Source organism: Leptopilina heterotoma, unplaced genomic scaffold (assembly GCF_015476425.1).
Source record: "Leptopilina heterotoma isolate Lh14 unplaced genomic scaffold, ASM1547642v1 Lhet_65, whole genome shotgun sequence".
NCBI lineage: Eukaryota > Metazoa > Arthropoda > Insecta > Hymenoptera > Figitidae > Leptopilina > Leptopilina heterotoma.
Window position 1 is genome coordinate 1805339 of NW_025111152.1, and position 17412 is coordinate 1822750.

Consider the following 17412-nt stretch of genomic DNA (forward strand, 5'->3'; position numbering starts at 1 on the left):
TACTAATTTTTTTTATTTAAGAATTCAATTACATTTTCACAAATATAATAAATTTCCTGGAAAGAATGCAATTATTTTCAACAATTAATAAAGTTCCTCACAAAAATGCAATTATTTTCTAAAATTAATAAAATTCTTCACAGGAGTTCAATTATTTTCAAATATTAATAAAATTCTTTAAAGAAATAATTATTGATTTGTGTTTCTCCTTAATAATAGAATATTGTCCATAAATAATAGATTTCTTCAGAGTTATTCAATTATTTTCAAAATTCAATTTGAAAATAAAATTTCTTCAGAACAATTTTATTATTTACAAAAATAATTTAATTTAGCAATTAATTTAACTGCAACACTTAAAAATAATGGAATTGCTTCCAAGGACTTATTAAAATTTTAGAAAATAATTTAATTCTATCGAAAAATTTTTTAAAAATTAAAAAAAATGAATTCTTTCGTGAAATTTTATTAAAATCAAATTCATTTTATTGAAAATTATTGGTAATTTTTGCGCAAAATTTTATTATTTCTAAAAATAAGTGAATTTAATTTTTGAAATATTTTATTTATAAAAATAATTTAATTCATACAAAGAATAATATTGTTCTTTATGAAAATAATTGAATTTTTGCGCAAAATTTTATTATTTCTAAAAATAAGTGAATTTAATTTTTGAAATATTTTATTTATAAAAATAATTTAATTCATACAAAGAATAATATTGTTCTTTATGAAAATAATTGAATTTTTGCGGAAAGAATTTTATTGAAAATTTGGGAATTAATAAACAAGAATAATTGATTAGTAAATTAGTTAAAAATTTAATTTTTTGAAAGTTTGAATCTGAAACTTTTCAAAAATTCATATGTGAAAATAAAATGTTTTGTAATTTGCATAATAATAAATTCAACAAAATATTTCGCGCGTACCATTTACTAGTACATATATTAATTATAAGGATTCAATTTTTATAAAAAAAATATTTTTATTATTCGTAATAATACAAAATTATTATTATTATTATTTTAATAATCTATAATAATTTTTTATATTATATAATTTTATATATTATATATAAATATAACTTTTTAAGAAGAATGACATTCATTTTTTTAATTAATATATTATACGAGAGCAGATAATATAATAATTCAACATTAATTCAAAAGGAACAATGTAACTATTAATTCTGTTAATAATTATTTTAAGTTATAATAATTAAAATATATTAAATGTAATTACTAAATAACAAAAAAAATAATTAATAAATAGGAAATTATAGAGTGTTGAAAACATTCCGGCATATTGCAGGCACACTTGGTCTTGAAAATAATGAACGGCAAGAACAGTGCGTAATAGCCGGCACGCGGTCCGCCGCCCATCGTGCCTGTGACGTGCCAGGCACGTTTGTTATCTGGGCGACGTTTGCGGCGCTACTGCTGTGCTTTATAAAGGGAAAACAGCGCTCTCTTGCCAAATCAAACGGCTCTCTTTTTTTTCTCTCCGTGCTGATGCGCGCGAAATTATTTTTCTGACATTTTATGTATTTAATTTAGGGGTTAGGTTGCCATATTTATTCATTTCGCGCCGGATAAGGAAGGGATTTCTCAAGATGGTTAATTTGTCCCTCTGTTATAAACTCATTTTACCTCCAAGAGAAATGGCACGAATATCTGTCAATGGTGTATTTGAACATTTAGATTGTTATCCAATAGCTAACTCTCAAATATCAACGATTTGTCCCTCCAGATGTTTAGTCCAATACTCCAGTTTTCTCAGTGTAGTAATTTCTACTAACTTATTAGTAAAATTTACTTCCTGTACAATATCAAGGGAATTATACTCTCTGAATAATATTCCTTAGGAAGGTTTATATATTCTTTAACCTCCCTACGGTTTGTCCCGAGATAACTCGGGGTAAATTTATTGACTGTACCAAAACGGGGTTAACCCCGAGTATACTCGGGATAACTAAACATTTTATAACTCGTCAACAATAAATCGGAATTACATGATCTAAACTGGAAATTGAAGCTAATGCTATAAGCTTTTCAAAAATATTTGTTAGCAATGATAAAAAATTTTTTTATCAAAGTTACATAACTTTAAATGCTAGTTAAACAAGCAAGTTTTTTAATAAGTGGATAATGTGCATTTAATCAAAAAGTTTATAAAATCAGCTTATGAAAATCATTACTTGGGGGGTTTTTGAGGTTGCTGATTACGAATCTGGCATCAGATTTTCAAAATTCAAAATGGCGGATCCAATACGGCGGATATTAAAAAAAAATTTTGATTAAGGGGTCAGGCCACCATGCACATGTAAAAAAGAATGGTCAAGTTTGGGAATTTTTTCAAAGAGTATATTAAAAGCTATTAAATTTTCGTATTCAGTACTTTAATATATTTCTCAAAATGAACCAAAAAATATATTAAACATATTTTTTTGTTATAAAATAGCCTGCTCCAGGATCTGTTTTAAATAATGACGTTTTTTGGAGGCCCAAAATGGGCGGAATGGCTGTACTGACAAATTTGAACCTGCAATAAAAAACCAAAAATTTTCTTTTCATATATGCCATAAACTATAGTAGACCACGTAGGGGATTTTGAAAATATCGTTTTCTCGAAAAATGGCAAGTATATATAAACAAAAAGTACTGTTTTCGTACACAAATTTAATTACTTAATTGTTTATAAAAAGAAAAATTTGCAACATATCAAAAAATCCCTACGTGGTCTACTATAGTTTATTGCGTATATGAAAAGAAAATTTTTGGTTTTTTTTTCCAGGTTCAAATTTGTCGGTACAGCCATTCCGCCCATTTTGGGCCTCCAAAAAACGTCATTATTTAAAACGGATCCTGGAGCAGGCCATTTTATAATAAAAAAAATATGTTTAATATATTTTTTGGTACATTTTGAGATATATATATATATATATATATAATAAAGTACTGAATACGAAAATTTAATAGCTTTTAATATACTCTTTGAAAAAATTCCCAAATTTGACCATTCTTTTTTACACGTGCATGGTGGCCTGACCCCTTAAAAGTAAGAAAATTTTTGAAAAAAGACCGCCATATTCGATACAAAATTTTGAATTTTCAAAAATGGGCACCGGATTCGTAATCAGCGACCCCAAAAACTATATTAAAGCATGTTGAGATATAAAATTTTCTATGCAGGGTAAATTGCGAGGTAAATTGAACCATTTTGGTACCGATTTCTGCAATTTAATTAAACCGTAGGAGGGTTAAGATTCTGGAATTAACAAAATGTTTTCATATTATATTAAAATGTAAGGTTTCAATGATGATCCATTGTGAAGTTCCCATCAGAAAAATTTTTAAATATATTACTCGAATCCTTCCTATGATATTCCAGAGGAAGGTTAAAGAAATGTTCCTGCTATATCTTGTTCTATTAATTTTCTAATAATTAATTTAATTATTGGTTTGATTTTGAATTAATATCTTCCTTTACTCAGAAAATTTAATTAATTAATTAATTAATTAATTAAAAAATAATTGCTATATGTGGATACATTTTGAATTATTAAAATTTGCATATAAATTTTTAAAACTTGACAATTTGAATAATTTATAATAATGTACAGTATGTACACTGTAAAAATTTTTTTCGAAATTTTTCGAAAAACTGTTCGCCAGTTTTATTTCGCAAAGGCTAGAAATTTTTCGAAACAATAATGTCGAAAAATTTCGAAATCTGTTTCGAATTTTTCCGAACAGAGTGGTAAGAAAAATTTCGAAACTCAGTTCGAATTTTCTAGCAACGTTTTTAGATAAATTTCGAAACTCCTTTCGACTTTTTTCTAACCAAACGTTAAGAAAAATTTCTATAACCTATTCGATTTTTTTCGAACAAAATATTTAGATAAATTTCGAAACTTTGTTCGATATTTATAGCAACGTGTTCCGATATATTTAGTAAAATTTTCAGATATTTTTCTAACTAAAAATTTAGAAAAATTGCATAGCTAATAAAGATTTTTTGCTCTACAAATAGTAAGGATGTTTTTTAATTTCAATTGGTATTATTTGTTCACTAATATTAACTGCAGTTATTTAATTAATGCTGTTCCAATAAGCATAAAAATTATAAATGGGTGCAAAATAGAGATAAAACGATTTAATATAAGTATACATTTATAAAGTTTTTCTTTTATTATAAATTAACAATTTTACTTTATAAAATATTTCTGAATTTTTGATGGTCAGCATTTTCAAATAAAATTTATGATGAAAATGATTTGTTATTAATAAAAAAATAGTTTGTTTTACAAACACTTAATAACAAGGGAGGACTATATATAATCCATTAATATAAAATTGTTATATGTTTAAATTCAAATATCTTTTAAACTGTAGTGTCATTAATTATTAATTTTTACTATATTAAAAAATACAGAATTTGTTCTTAATAAATAAATAACCATACGATATTTGAAGTTCTACATTTTTAAGAAAAATTTATGAATATTATTAGAAATTTTGTTGTACATGGGTAGAAAAATATCTTAAAGTTTTTAGAAAGATTGTAATTTGTAACAAAATTAGAAAATTTTCTAAAACATTTTGCAATACTTCATAACTAGTAAAGAAAAAATTCGAAATCAGTAAGAAAAATTTCGAACTTTTTACGAAATTTACTTAATCTTACTCACTTTTCGAAAAAGTTTCGAATTTATTCTATACTTTTTGAAAAATGTCGAACTTTGTATAGCAAAATCATTTTCTCAACGTTTTTCGAAATATTTCTAACTTTTCAGTAAGAAAAATTTCGAAAAATTTTTACAGTGTATCTATAACAATCGGACGCTTCCCGAGTCGAAATTTAAGCCCTACTTTCACCCTGAATTTTCAGGGTCTATTGAGTGTTAGGAGTAGTAAAGTAGGGTCTAATTCTAATACGATTAGACCCTACTTTGACTCCCAAAATAGGCGGAAATTTGCCAATCTTCCATTTGGAGAAGCAAAGGAGGGTCTACTTCTAAGAAACCTATACCGTACTTTTAAACCTCGTAGACCCTACTTTCATACTCCTAGACCCTACATTCTAAAAGAAAATTTTGAATTATTTTTTAATGCATTACTTGAAACACTGCAAATGCAAAAAGTACTCCAAATTCATAAATACTGATGTGTTTTATAGCGTCTATATACACTTCGTGTATATAGACGCTATAAAACACATAAAATTCCACTTTTACTCATCCCAAGTGCTTCAATTGAATCTGAGCAAATCTTCAAATTTTTCTTTTTCTAATTGTAGGGTCTAGGAGTATGAAAGTAGGGTCTACGAGGTATAAAAGTACGGTATAGGTTTCTTAGAAGTAGACCCTCCTTTGCTTCTCCAAATGGAAGATTGGCAAATTTCAGCCTGTTTTGGGAGTCAAAGGAGGGTCTAGTTTTTAAAAATTGTATTGAAATCAGACCCTACTTTACGACTGCTAAATCTGAATAAGCCCTACATTTTCAGAGGCTAAGTAGGGTCTAAATTTCGACTCGGGTTGTAATCAGAATAAGAAAGGAAGTGAAGAATAAAAAGAAGTTAAGTTTTGTAACCAAGCTGAAATAAAAGAATCTTATTTCTTATGATTTTTGACTTATTGTCAAATGTAATCCCACATAACATGAGAATTTGCAGGAATATTTCTTTAACCTTCAACGAAACCTTCCCAACTTTCCTTTAGAATACCATAATTTTACTATTCCTCAAATTTCCAACTCATGAGAAATTTACATGGGAGCATTAATTTAATATTCTATAATGGAATGTCACTATTTTATTAGAGGCATTTTCAAGATAATTAATATTCCTTGGAAAACTATACCTTACATGTTTTTTTTTAAATATTTAAAAAAATGTATACTAATGTAAAGTATAGAATAACTTTCGTTCATTTCGGAATATTAAGAAAATAAAGATTCCCAAGGAATATTCAATTAACATTTAATATTTCTCACAGAATATTCAGTTAATATTTCTTGAATACAAAGGTTCCCTCAGTATTCAACTGGAAGTAGATTATCCTAACGATCCGGCCTCAATTAAAAAATTTTAAATTTCCCTTTGGAATAATATGTATAGGAATATTCCATCAAAATATTGCGGGAATAAAAAATAAGTCTTATTTTAAGCCTGATTTTAACTAAAACAACTTAAATTAGTCCAAATATTGACTAACTATTTGATTAGAAAACTGATTTTAAGACCTGAAATTGTTTTTTTTTATTTTAAGCCCAAAAATGAGTTGAGTTTAAGAAAAAACATGTTTGAGCTGTAAGTACTTTAAGACTTTGTTTTTACAATGAATCCATTGAAATCTTATAAAAATATTTTAATATTTTTATTCATATTATTGACGATATAGTATTCTATTTTCGCGCCAATTGGATAAGTTATAAATTTATTTCGAACTGAGCAGGTTATAAATTTTAAAAGTAATATACCAATAAAATATTCTTATATTCTATCTTTAAATTTGTATTAGTTAAAATATGTACTTATTTAAATTAGTGACTGACTTTTTGGTTTTGAATTAGTAAATTTTACTAATAAATTAATAGAAATTAATATTCATTAGTAAATTTAATTGAATTTACTAATTCAAAAGCAAAAAGTCAGACACTAATTCAAATTAGTAAACATTTTTACTAATTTAAATTCAGAGTTATTCTAAAGGAACATTCAAAAGATCGGACATTTTAATAGTCCTAAATGTGGATGTAATATTTCAAAGGAATGTTGGAAAGGTTCCATGATAGCTTAAGGGAATGTTCCTGTAATAGCCGGTTTTAAGCGAGTTACCCCACTATAAGCTCTACGATATCAATAATATTCAAAGAAAAGTAAAAATATTTCTTCTTTATAATTACCATGTAGTTCTCCAATTTTTTCTTGACATTTTGATAGCATTTTATTATCTCAAGTTATCAACTGTAAACTCTCAAGTAAATGTCACTTTTTACACTGATGACTTGATACTTCCGGTTAAATTTCATTTTCTCTTCCATTTCAAATTTTTAGTTGTAATCCATCTCTTTTCTTCTTTTTTTTCGACAGGTTGAGAAAGAATAATTTAATTTTAAAAATGACAAAAAAATGAAAATGACACAGTCCTTTAAATGGCAATGATTTAAAAGTATATCGTTCTTCAATAAATCACTTTCACCTTTTCACCGTTTACCCGCAAGTATAAACACATACAAATCGCACATCAACTTTTATTGAAGGTATGCACGTTACCTTTTCAAAAGTTATGAAAAAGCACGTGCATTTTGTTACGATGACACAAAAATTGTCTTTTTTGTACACTTTTAGTTTAAATCGAGTCACATAAACTTGATGATGGGAAAAAAGAGAAAATAAAGAATAATAATAAAGAAATGTAAATTGATTTTAAAAAAAATGTTTATTTTGAAGAAAATGTCTCGGTTTGAAAAAAGATATATTTAAGGTGGTTATGCGATCACGTGTTCACGGAATATTCATTAGTTGAAGCGTTGTCGCATGCTTAAAGATACTGAATGTTTATGCGAGTGCAGTGTCTTTTCCCATTTCTCTGCAATCGTTGCGTTCAAGTTTCGCGTACCTGTGAGGTAAATAATAAAAGAGATAAGTTGGTGGTGTTACGGCACTGCACTCGCGCAGGCAGGGAAGTACAGCAAACAGTAAAGCGATGTTTCACAGGAGAGTGAGGAGAGTGAGGAGAGGAGATTTTTAGAGGAAGGGGAGTTAGAAATATTGGAAGGAGGGAAGAGTGAACAAGACTAGAAAGAAGAGAATCGGGTGGATAGTTGTATGTTTACCTGGTGGGGAGTTGAGGCAGAAGCCATTGGATGTCGAGGGGAAGAGCTGTCCAGGAACGTGAGGAGTCACTAGTGTGGTATGGTGGGACCGGACGGAACAAGCTGCTGCAAGACAGAGCTTGGAATCGGTGAGGAGGGAGTGGACCAACTGGGTTCACCAACGATAATAGTTCAATGACCGAAAAGTACCGAGAAGGCTCTAACAGTTGCTATACCTATAGTTCTATACCCATGATCACGGTACCCGCTTGCTTATGCTAAAACAGATTTTGCTCTTTATATCGTACTTTCTGGTTACGTATTATACATTTTTACCACCTTGTATTCCCTTGCCAATAATTATTAATCCAATCGAAAAGTTTCTCTCCTCGTCTACTCCAATATTCACAATAATTATTTTATTTCAAAAACTCATTGTCTGAATATTGCAATATTAATATATTATCTGCACAATATAATTAGGGATTGAAAGTTGAACGAAAAAAATTCGAGTAAAAATAATTCAATTTGAATTTCGCGGTCGGTATTATAATACTGTAACTGTCCGGCAGATGTCAAGAAAATTCACTGCACAGTAAAAACAAAGTCTTAAATTTAATGGTGGCTAGTTTTAATTTTTGACTTATCTTAAGCTATCAACTTTATTTAATCATAAAAACTAACTGAAAATTAAAGTTAGTTGTACTCTTACTTAAATAAAACTCAGTTTGTAATTTATTTGTAATACACCGGACTTAATTTCAGATCCAATGGTATTAATAAAAAGTTGGATGAAATTAACTTCTAATAAGGTACGCTAACAGCTGACTGTAAGTCTGGCGAGGCTGAAAAAGTTGATTGTGACGTCACAAGGGACGCAATTTGCAAACGTGAAAAGTCTGAATAGCGCGTCGCGTCGCCGGTTCCCCACTTAGCTCAGTTAGTTAGAGTGTTAGGTTTATGCGCGTCGATCCCGGGTTCGAGTCCTAGTGCCCCCAAATTTGTTTCCAAAATTTTCTGTTTCATGTTAGGTTTCCAAAATTTAGAAAAGCAACAAACTTAATTTTTTTTAATATTTATTTTTTAATTAGATTATTAATTATTTTGTTAATATTTTCTATAATTTGTAAACTTACCACAACCTTACCTCAACATTACAACTTAATAATAACCTTACCACAGCCTTACAGTATAACCTTACCATAACCTTACGTGTAAGCTTACAGTGGCCTTACCGTGTAACCCTACAGTAACTTTACTGTGTAAGCTTACAATGACCTTACCCTCACAGCACCGGGATATTCAGGATATCCCAGAGACGTCCTGGGGATATCGATTTGTTTTCGGAAGTTTGGATATCCCTGGATTATCCTCTGGATATCCATGGACGTCCCTAGGATATCCCAGAGATATCCAAACTTCCGAAAACAAATCGATATCCCCAGGACGTCTCTGGGATATCCTGAATATCCCGGTGCTGTGAGGGTACCGTGTAAGCTTACAGTGACTTTACTGTGTAAGCTTACAGTGACTTTCATGTGTAAGGCTACAGTAAGGCGGAAGTTTTTAGACTTCATCGTGTTTACCACACTCTTACTTGATAACCTTACAAGCCCTACAGATGTCGTCTCAGGTAACCTTACAGTGAAAAGTTGTGCTATGTGGGTGGGTATTCAAGATGATTGATATCGTTACTTTTCATATTGGTCTCACTGGATAGAAAAGTATTGGACAGAAATGGCATTCAAAAGAATAGAATCTTTTTAATACTTTTCAATTTTTCGTTTCTTACTGGATAACTACCCTACTGAAAATCCCTGTATAAGATCTTGCACAAGAAAATGCACACGTTCAGCAGCTGAACTTGTACAAGAAAATGTACAATTTCTTGTATACGGATTTGAAACAAGTTCTTCTATTGAAACTTGTACAAGAAAATGTACAATTTCTTGTATACGGATTTGAAACAAGTTCTTCTATTGGAACTTGTACAAGAAAATGTACAAGTACTTGTACAAGAAAAGAAACTAGTACAAGAAAATGTATATGATCTTGTACGGGTTCATGTACAAGTGCTTGTACATATGAACACGTTCATGTTCTTGTACAAGTAAATTTATAAATAAATTTTTTTTAGAAAATTGGAATAAGTAAATTTATAAATAATTTTTTTTTTAAATTGCCATTTTAATAACTTATAATTGTTAAGACTCTTCACTTTATACACGGAGAAAAATGGAAAAATGATTTATGCAGTCAGTGTAGTACTCCTTTATAGAATAATATGTGACAGGTACACACTATAGTATTAGAAGTTTCATAGCTGAACAGTTTGGGACTCAACACAAGTTATCCCATTCATCAGCTTAAACAAGACTGTTTATATAATCTAAGAGGGAATAAGAGTATAAAAAATTGGAATGAGAAATTTCTTTCTCATGTAATTGTTAAAAGAACGCGGCAGTGTACAAAACACAAGTCAATAATAGAAGCGAATATTGAACAAATAGTACTCAGTCCAGTTCTTTCGAAAAATGAACACCGTGCACATAAAGTAGATACCTACTCGAAAACCACAAGTTATTCTCTCTCTCTCTCACACTAATGGTCGTTCACTTATCTTACCGTTTCACTTACTCTTACTACTCTCAACTATTATGCAGTGCAGTTAAGTTCATTAAATTATTAAATATTGCTGTGAGAATAATTAATTATACATTTCATTCAAGGTCAATTCACTATTTTGTACACGAAAAAAAAGAATAATCAAATTTACCATGAGGACTATGTCAAACTTAAAAAAGGTTTCAAGGTTAGTAAGAAAAAATTAATGTTTTTTATTTATTTATTATTAAATTCTAATAACCGTATAAAATTTAAACTAGTTGACAATATTATTTATTCAATATTATGAATATTGTTCACATCCATACTTACATTAATTACAAAGTAAAATTCACGCATCATCTAATTTATTTCATTGGTAAGGGATGTTTCTTAAATAGGAAATTTCCCCCATCGATTGCGTAGCCGAGAGGCTTAATGTAAAAGCGTGCGATTTATAATTATGCGTATATTTAGTTGTATGGTTAGGTAGGTGTTCAATCCCGTATGATTGAAAGATGTTCCGATGCATTGAGTTCTTAATTGTAAGTATGAAAATGTATGAAGAATAAAATTTGTGAATTAATGAATATGAATATATAAAGAGTGCATTTAACATATTTTTCTTTTTTTTAATGATTGGTTATTGTTTTTTTATATAAAATTGACTAAGTGAATACAAGGAAACACTCGTTTCGCGTCGCGTCGGCCATTTATTTTGACAGGTTCCGCGCCTGCGTTCCTTTATTGTGAAAATTTCGAAGTAGGGGACTGAGTCCAGTTTCTCTACTATGCACACTGCAGCGCGCCTTATAATCTTCGCCTGTGTTTCAATGCTCTTTACAGTGACATTTGGAACTAAGGCCCTCTATACACTATACGCAACACCCTAAGATGCTTGATGGAAATGAATTAATGTACTTTTACTGGACTGAGTCTAGTTTTTTCAATATTGACTCCCAGTTTTTTAAACTCTATTTTTCTCAGTGTAGGCAAGCTAAAAACTATTGCGCAGCTCTAAAGGCTTATAAAAACTACTGCGCAGCCTTTAATGTTTATCATTTTTACAACTTAAAAATAATGTGTAAAGAAAATGTACAAGAACATGAACGTGTTCATCCCTATTGAAAATCCCCATATGGGAAACCACATGGGATCCTATGTCAAAAACCTTGTAAAACCCTACTTCCATGAAGGAAATCACGTGGTTTACCATGTGGTTTCCCATGTCAAACCATATAGGAAATTGAGACAGGATTTTAGTTAGGAATAGACATGGGAAATTTGAACAGTTCATCTATGCATAAAACCATATCAAATCCCACATGTTTTTCCCAGTCAAATCCTAAACCGAATCCCATGTGAAAAACAGTATCATTTATTTATAATGATTTTCCCATGTCAATCCCCAAGTGAAAAACAGTATCATTTATTTATAATTATTTTCCCATGTCAAATCCTAAACCAAATCCCATGTGAAAAAAATTATCCGCCTTATTGAATATCCCTACATGGGAATCCACTTGGAATTTTACAAGGGATTTCACATAGGATTTTATATGGGAATTGACATAGGATTTCATGCAAGATTTCACCTAGGATTTAATATGAGATATCACATAGTATTTTATTAAAGATCCAATGAAGAAATTTTCAAAGGATTAAAAATTATTTAATAAAAAATTAAATAATAAATAGTATTAGTGTTACAAGTCATCAAAAAAGTAAAAAAACGATCATTTGAAATACGTCCTCTCTGCTACAGGTTATCAGCTTTTATATACTTCCAAAGTCGTCTCAACAGCAAGAGAAGTCACTTTCGCCACCTAGCGGTGAAAGTATAGGAGCGACAGTAATCTTTAACATTACTAAGGAAACCATGTGGAATACCACGTAGGATTCCATGTGGTTTCCTACGTGGGGATTTACATGGGATTTTACTTAGGAATTTAAGTAGAAATAAATTCCTAAATGAATTCCTGAGTAAAATCCCATGTAAATCCCCACGTAGGAAACCACATGGAATCCTACGTGGTATCCCAGATAACAAAATGCGCGTTGTGTGCTACTAATATCATCTGCACGCGTGCCGATTTATCCGCACTATGCGCGTTCACTGGACCACTCAGATGCGTCATCATATGCGATCCATAACTGTCGCATATTGTGATGGGCACATGCGTGACGGTATAATGCGAATAAATTATATTTATACTTCAGCCTTATTTGAATTAAATAAAAAGAAAAGATTATTGACATTAGTAATTTTTTTTAAATTAAAATGTTATTTATAAAAACGATTTTAATTTAATATTTCAGTACAATTTTGGAATTGAAATTGTTAAAAACTTCCAAATTCTTTTTTTGAGGTTATATCTAATACAACAAAAATATATATGTACTTTAAACAAATTAAATTTAACTTTCTTATTTTGCTGCAGTACTAAAAATTAAATCCACAATAATTCCTCACAATAATATCGCAATAAAAAACAATAAAAAATGAAATCACAATAAAAACTTATTTTGATAACACACCACAAACAATGCTGTCGCCATTATAAAATGTGTGATTGCCGATACGGGTGGTTGCGCATCATTAATTGCGTGCGTATTAAGTGCAGTTCACTGCACACGCATTCACAGCATTTGCACTGTGGATGGTAAAATGCGTATGGATTGACTCTTCTAGCGAGTCGCACTTGTGAACGGAACATGCTTATCATTTTGTATCACAGGCGCTTACGAAATGCAGTTCACAACACTCGCATTATTACCAGCGTCACAGACGATAGTAAGATGCGTATATGAACCGACTCATCTGGTAAGTCGCAGTTAGTGCAAGAAACATGCGTTTAAATGCGACGCACGATTGTTATCTGGGATTCCACATGGTTTCCTTAGTAATGATACTTAATTCCTATACTTTCACCGCTAGGTGGCGAAAGTGACTTCTCTTGCTGTTGAGACGACTCTGGAAGTATATAAAAGCTGAGAACCTGTAGCAGAGAGGACGTGTTTCAAATGATAGTTTTTTTACTTTTTTGATGACTTGTAACACTAATACTATTTATTATTTAATTTTTTATTAAATAATTTTTAATCCTTTGAAAATTTCTTCATTGGATCTTTAATAAAATACTATGTGATATCTCATATTAAATCCTAGGTGAAATCTTGCATGAAATCCTATGTCAATTCCCATATAAAGTCCTATGTGAAATCCCTTGTAAAATTCCAAGTGGATTCCCATGTAGGGATATTCAATAAGGCGGATAATGTTTTTCACATGGGATTTGGTTTAGGATTTGACATGGGAAAATCATTATAAATATATGATACTGTTTTTCACATGGGATTCGGTTTAGGATTTGACTGGGAAAAACATGTGGGATTTGATATGGTTTTATGCATAGATGAACTGTTCAAATTCCCCATGTCTATTCCTAACTAAAATCCTGTCTCAATTTCCCATATGGTTTGACATGGGAAACCACATGGTAAACCACGTGATTTCCTTCATGGAAGTAGGGTTTTACAAGGTTTTTGACATAGGATCCCATGTGGTTTCCCGTGTGGTTTCCCATATGGGGATTTTCAATAGGGATATGTACAAGTACTTGTACATGAACCCGTACAAGATCATATACATTTTCTTGTACTAGTTTCTTTTCTTGTACAAGTCTGTACATTTTCTTGTACATTTTCTTGTACAAGTTCCAATACAAGAACTTGTTTCAAATCCGTATACAAGAAACTGTACATTTTTTTGTACAAGTTCAGCTGCTGAACGTATGCATTTTCTTGTACAAGATCTTATACAGGGATTTTCAGTAGGGTAGTAAATCCGGAGTTGGTCCGATGATGTCCGAAATTAATCAGTTAATTTTAACTAGTGAATCCGGAATTTATCCGAAACAGTGCGATTTATTGGCAGGTTTTTGTCATCCGGAATTAGTCCGAAACAGTCAAAAATTAGACCGGACAATTTAGTGAATGTTAATAAAAATATAATTATACAAATTACACATATTAATTATCATTACTTTATGGTATATTCAACATATTTTTCGATATACATATCGCAATTTTATTTACATTAACTTAAAATTTCTAACGCTTGGGGATTCGAACCTACACCTATCTAACATTATATCGTACCGAAATCGAATACACTAACCACTATACCACGCTCGCATGGGAGTTCAAAATCATAATAGAATTATGTCCGATTTGGGACTAATCCGGAATTTGTCCGCAAGAGTACGGTTTATTGTGGAGTCTTTCCACCCTGAATTATGTTTGAACTGAATACAGTATTTTATTGAATCCGTAATTAGTCCGATGTTAATCAGATCATATGCAACTAGTAAATGCAGAAGTAATCCGGTTGGTTTAACCAGTGGATCCGCAGCTAATCTGAAACAGTCTGCACTGAAAAAAAAATTCGACAGAATGTGCTTTTTACTCAGGCAATTTTTGCCTAAGAACAAAAGCAATAGGCGTAAAGCAATTGTTTCTTTAGAAAAAAGTAATTTTTGCCTTTAAAAAAGGTCAAAATTGCCTTAGTTAAAATTTTTGCCTTTAAAAAATTTAAAAAATTAATTAAAAAATTTAATTAATTTTAATTAATTAAAAAATTTTAAAAATTAAAATTGTTTCTTTAGAAAAAAGCAATTTTTGCCTTTAAAAATAAAGGTCAAAGTTGCCTTAGTTAAAATTTTTGCCTTTATGTAAAAAAGGCAAAAATTGCTTTTGTTCTTAGGCAAAAGTTGCCTGAGTAAAAAGCACATTCTGTCGAATTTTTTTTTCAGTGTGCTTATGGACAGGTTTTTGTCGCTCAGAATTAGTCCGGATAAATCCAAACTCAATACGGTTTGTGTATATCCAGTGAATCCGGAATTAGTACGATCTAGTCCGAAGTTAGTCTGATAATACGCGACTTGCAAATGTGAAATTAGTCCAATTAAGTCCGTAATTAATTTGGTTATGGTCAGATTTTTGTAATACGAAATTATAATTAAATACAGTTTGAATTCATCTAATTTAATCCAAATTGTTTTTAATATACAAATTCAATATTATACCAAAATCATTCCGGATTAAGTCTTTGAATTGGATTGAATATGGATTGTTTCGGACCGTCTGTGGATTGTATATATTTACAAATTCCATATTATTATAAGACTTATTTTCGGACTGGGGTGTTTTGACCGTATATTATTCGGATTGCCGCTGACTATTACCGGATTCTTTGCATACAGATTTTTTATTGTTCCATACTTGTTTCGGATTAAATCTTTTAACTGCACACTAAAAAAAAAAGTTTTACTTTTAGCCCGTTTTCGAGGCTGAATTTAAGGTGTAAACGGAGTCAGACTTTTTTTTCCTGTGTAATTAATTTAACAAGTTTCCACTCAACTAGGTAATAGTAGTTGAAGATTTGGACCAAATTTTTTTCAGTGTATTCTCTAGATACATATTGATTTCGGATAATTCCGTACTTATAGTTTAGAAGAATTCTTCACCGGTCATAAATTCGGATTGTTGCGGACTAATTACGGACTGAGTGTTTACTCCTGAGTGTTTTCGGATTCAGGTTTTCGTTTCGATTGATATCCTTTTTCGTACAATTTTCGTACTAATCCGTACTAATCTGTCCGTATTTAATCCGGAATTACACTACCGTCCACGAGTATCAGGACGATTACACGCGACTAAATGAAAAAACATGCCATCGCTTTTTCAATCATATCTGCTAAATAAAAGGCGATACAAAAAAATCTTAAATACGGTTAGAAAGCTGATTAAATTTTGCGTAAAATAAGCCGTCTTTGAAGTCATTTCGTTAACTATTTTTTGAGTTGTAGAGTAAGAGATAAATAAAAAAAATTATCAAATTTTCTCATTTTTGTCTCTTGACTTCAACTTTTTCAAAAATCTCAAAAAATTTAGATAAAATTTTTTTAAAAACACAGAAATCTTCGTTTGAATTTCAGGTTTAAAATAAGCCTTCGAAAATTAAAAAAGATTAATCCGTCTTTGATATATCATTAAAAATGTGAAGCCGTGTTTCGACCGATTGTTGCATTGAAATTCAACTGAGACGACTCGATTCTGGCATCGAGCGGCTGGGAATGAGAGAGAAAGCAGGGACGAATTCATGCGGGCAACGATGAACTTTCGAGTTTCTTTATATTACTTGTGAAACATCATTATTTATTATTCCCCAGCATGAATCCGTCCCTGTTTTCTCTCCTATTTGCAGCCACGCGAAGCTAGAATCGAGTCGTCACCAATCGTCGAAACACGGCTTCACATTTTTAATGATGTAACGAAGACGGATTAACCCTTTTTAATTTTCGAAGGCTTATTTTAAAGCTGAAATTCTAACCAAGATTTCTGTGTTTTCAGAAAAATTTTGTCTAAATTTTTCTACACGGAGAAAAATGGAAAAATGATTTATGCAGTCAGTGTAGTACTCCTTTATAGAATAATATGTGACAGGTACACACTATAGTATTAGAAGTTTCATAGCTGAACAGTTTGGGACTCAACACAAGTTATCCCATTCATCAGCTTAAACAAGACTGTTTAACCCCTTCGCAGTCAAGACCAAAATCTCATAAGTGGGCTCAAAATGTCGACAAAAAAAATTTATCGGATTCACTTGAAACTTTTTACTCGGGGGTTTTCGGGGTCGCTGATTACGAATCCGATATCAGATTTTGAAAATTCAAAATGGCGGATCCAATATGGCGGACGAGATTTTCGAAAATTCATCAGATTCACTTGAAACTTGTTACTTAGGGGTTTTCGGGGTCGCTGATTACGAATCCGATTTCAGATTTAAAAAATTCAAAATGGCGGATCCAATATGGCGGACGACTTTTTCAAAAATTTATCGGATTCACTTGAAACTTGTTACTTGAGGGTATTCGCTGATTACGAAAATCTTTTTAAACGATACCGCATTGTTTACATAAAATTG

At 30.6% G+C, this 17412-nt stretch overlaps 1 protein-coding gene across 4 annotated transcripts in view; it reads right to left on the reverse strand.

The window, feature by feature from the left end:
• The window catches only part of LOC122509959 (ecdysone-induced protein 78C), a 118349-nt gene that overhangs the window by 66714 nt on the left and 34223 nt on the right, over nucleotides 1-17412 (reverse strand). Inside the window, exons 1-2 of one of the 4 annotated variants that reach the window (XM_043624311.1) lie at nucleotides 7839-8193; nucleotides 6906-7621 (exon numbers count right to left, since the gene is read on the reverse strand). The exons of 1 other annotated variant lie outside the window; for it this stretch is intronic. The gene's annotated coding sequence lies outside the window, so the exon portion shown is untranslated. Of the gene's footprint in view, nucleotides 1-6905; nucleotides 7814-7838; nucleotides 8194-17412 lie in introns of those variants that run through there. 2 more of the 4 variants (XM_043624310.1, XM_043624312.1) reach the window with 2 other exon arrangements.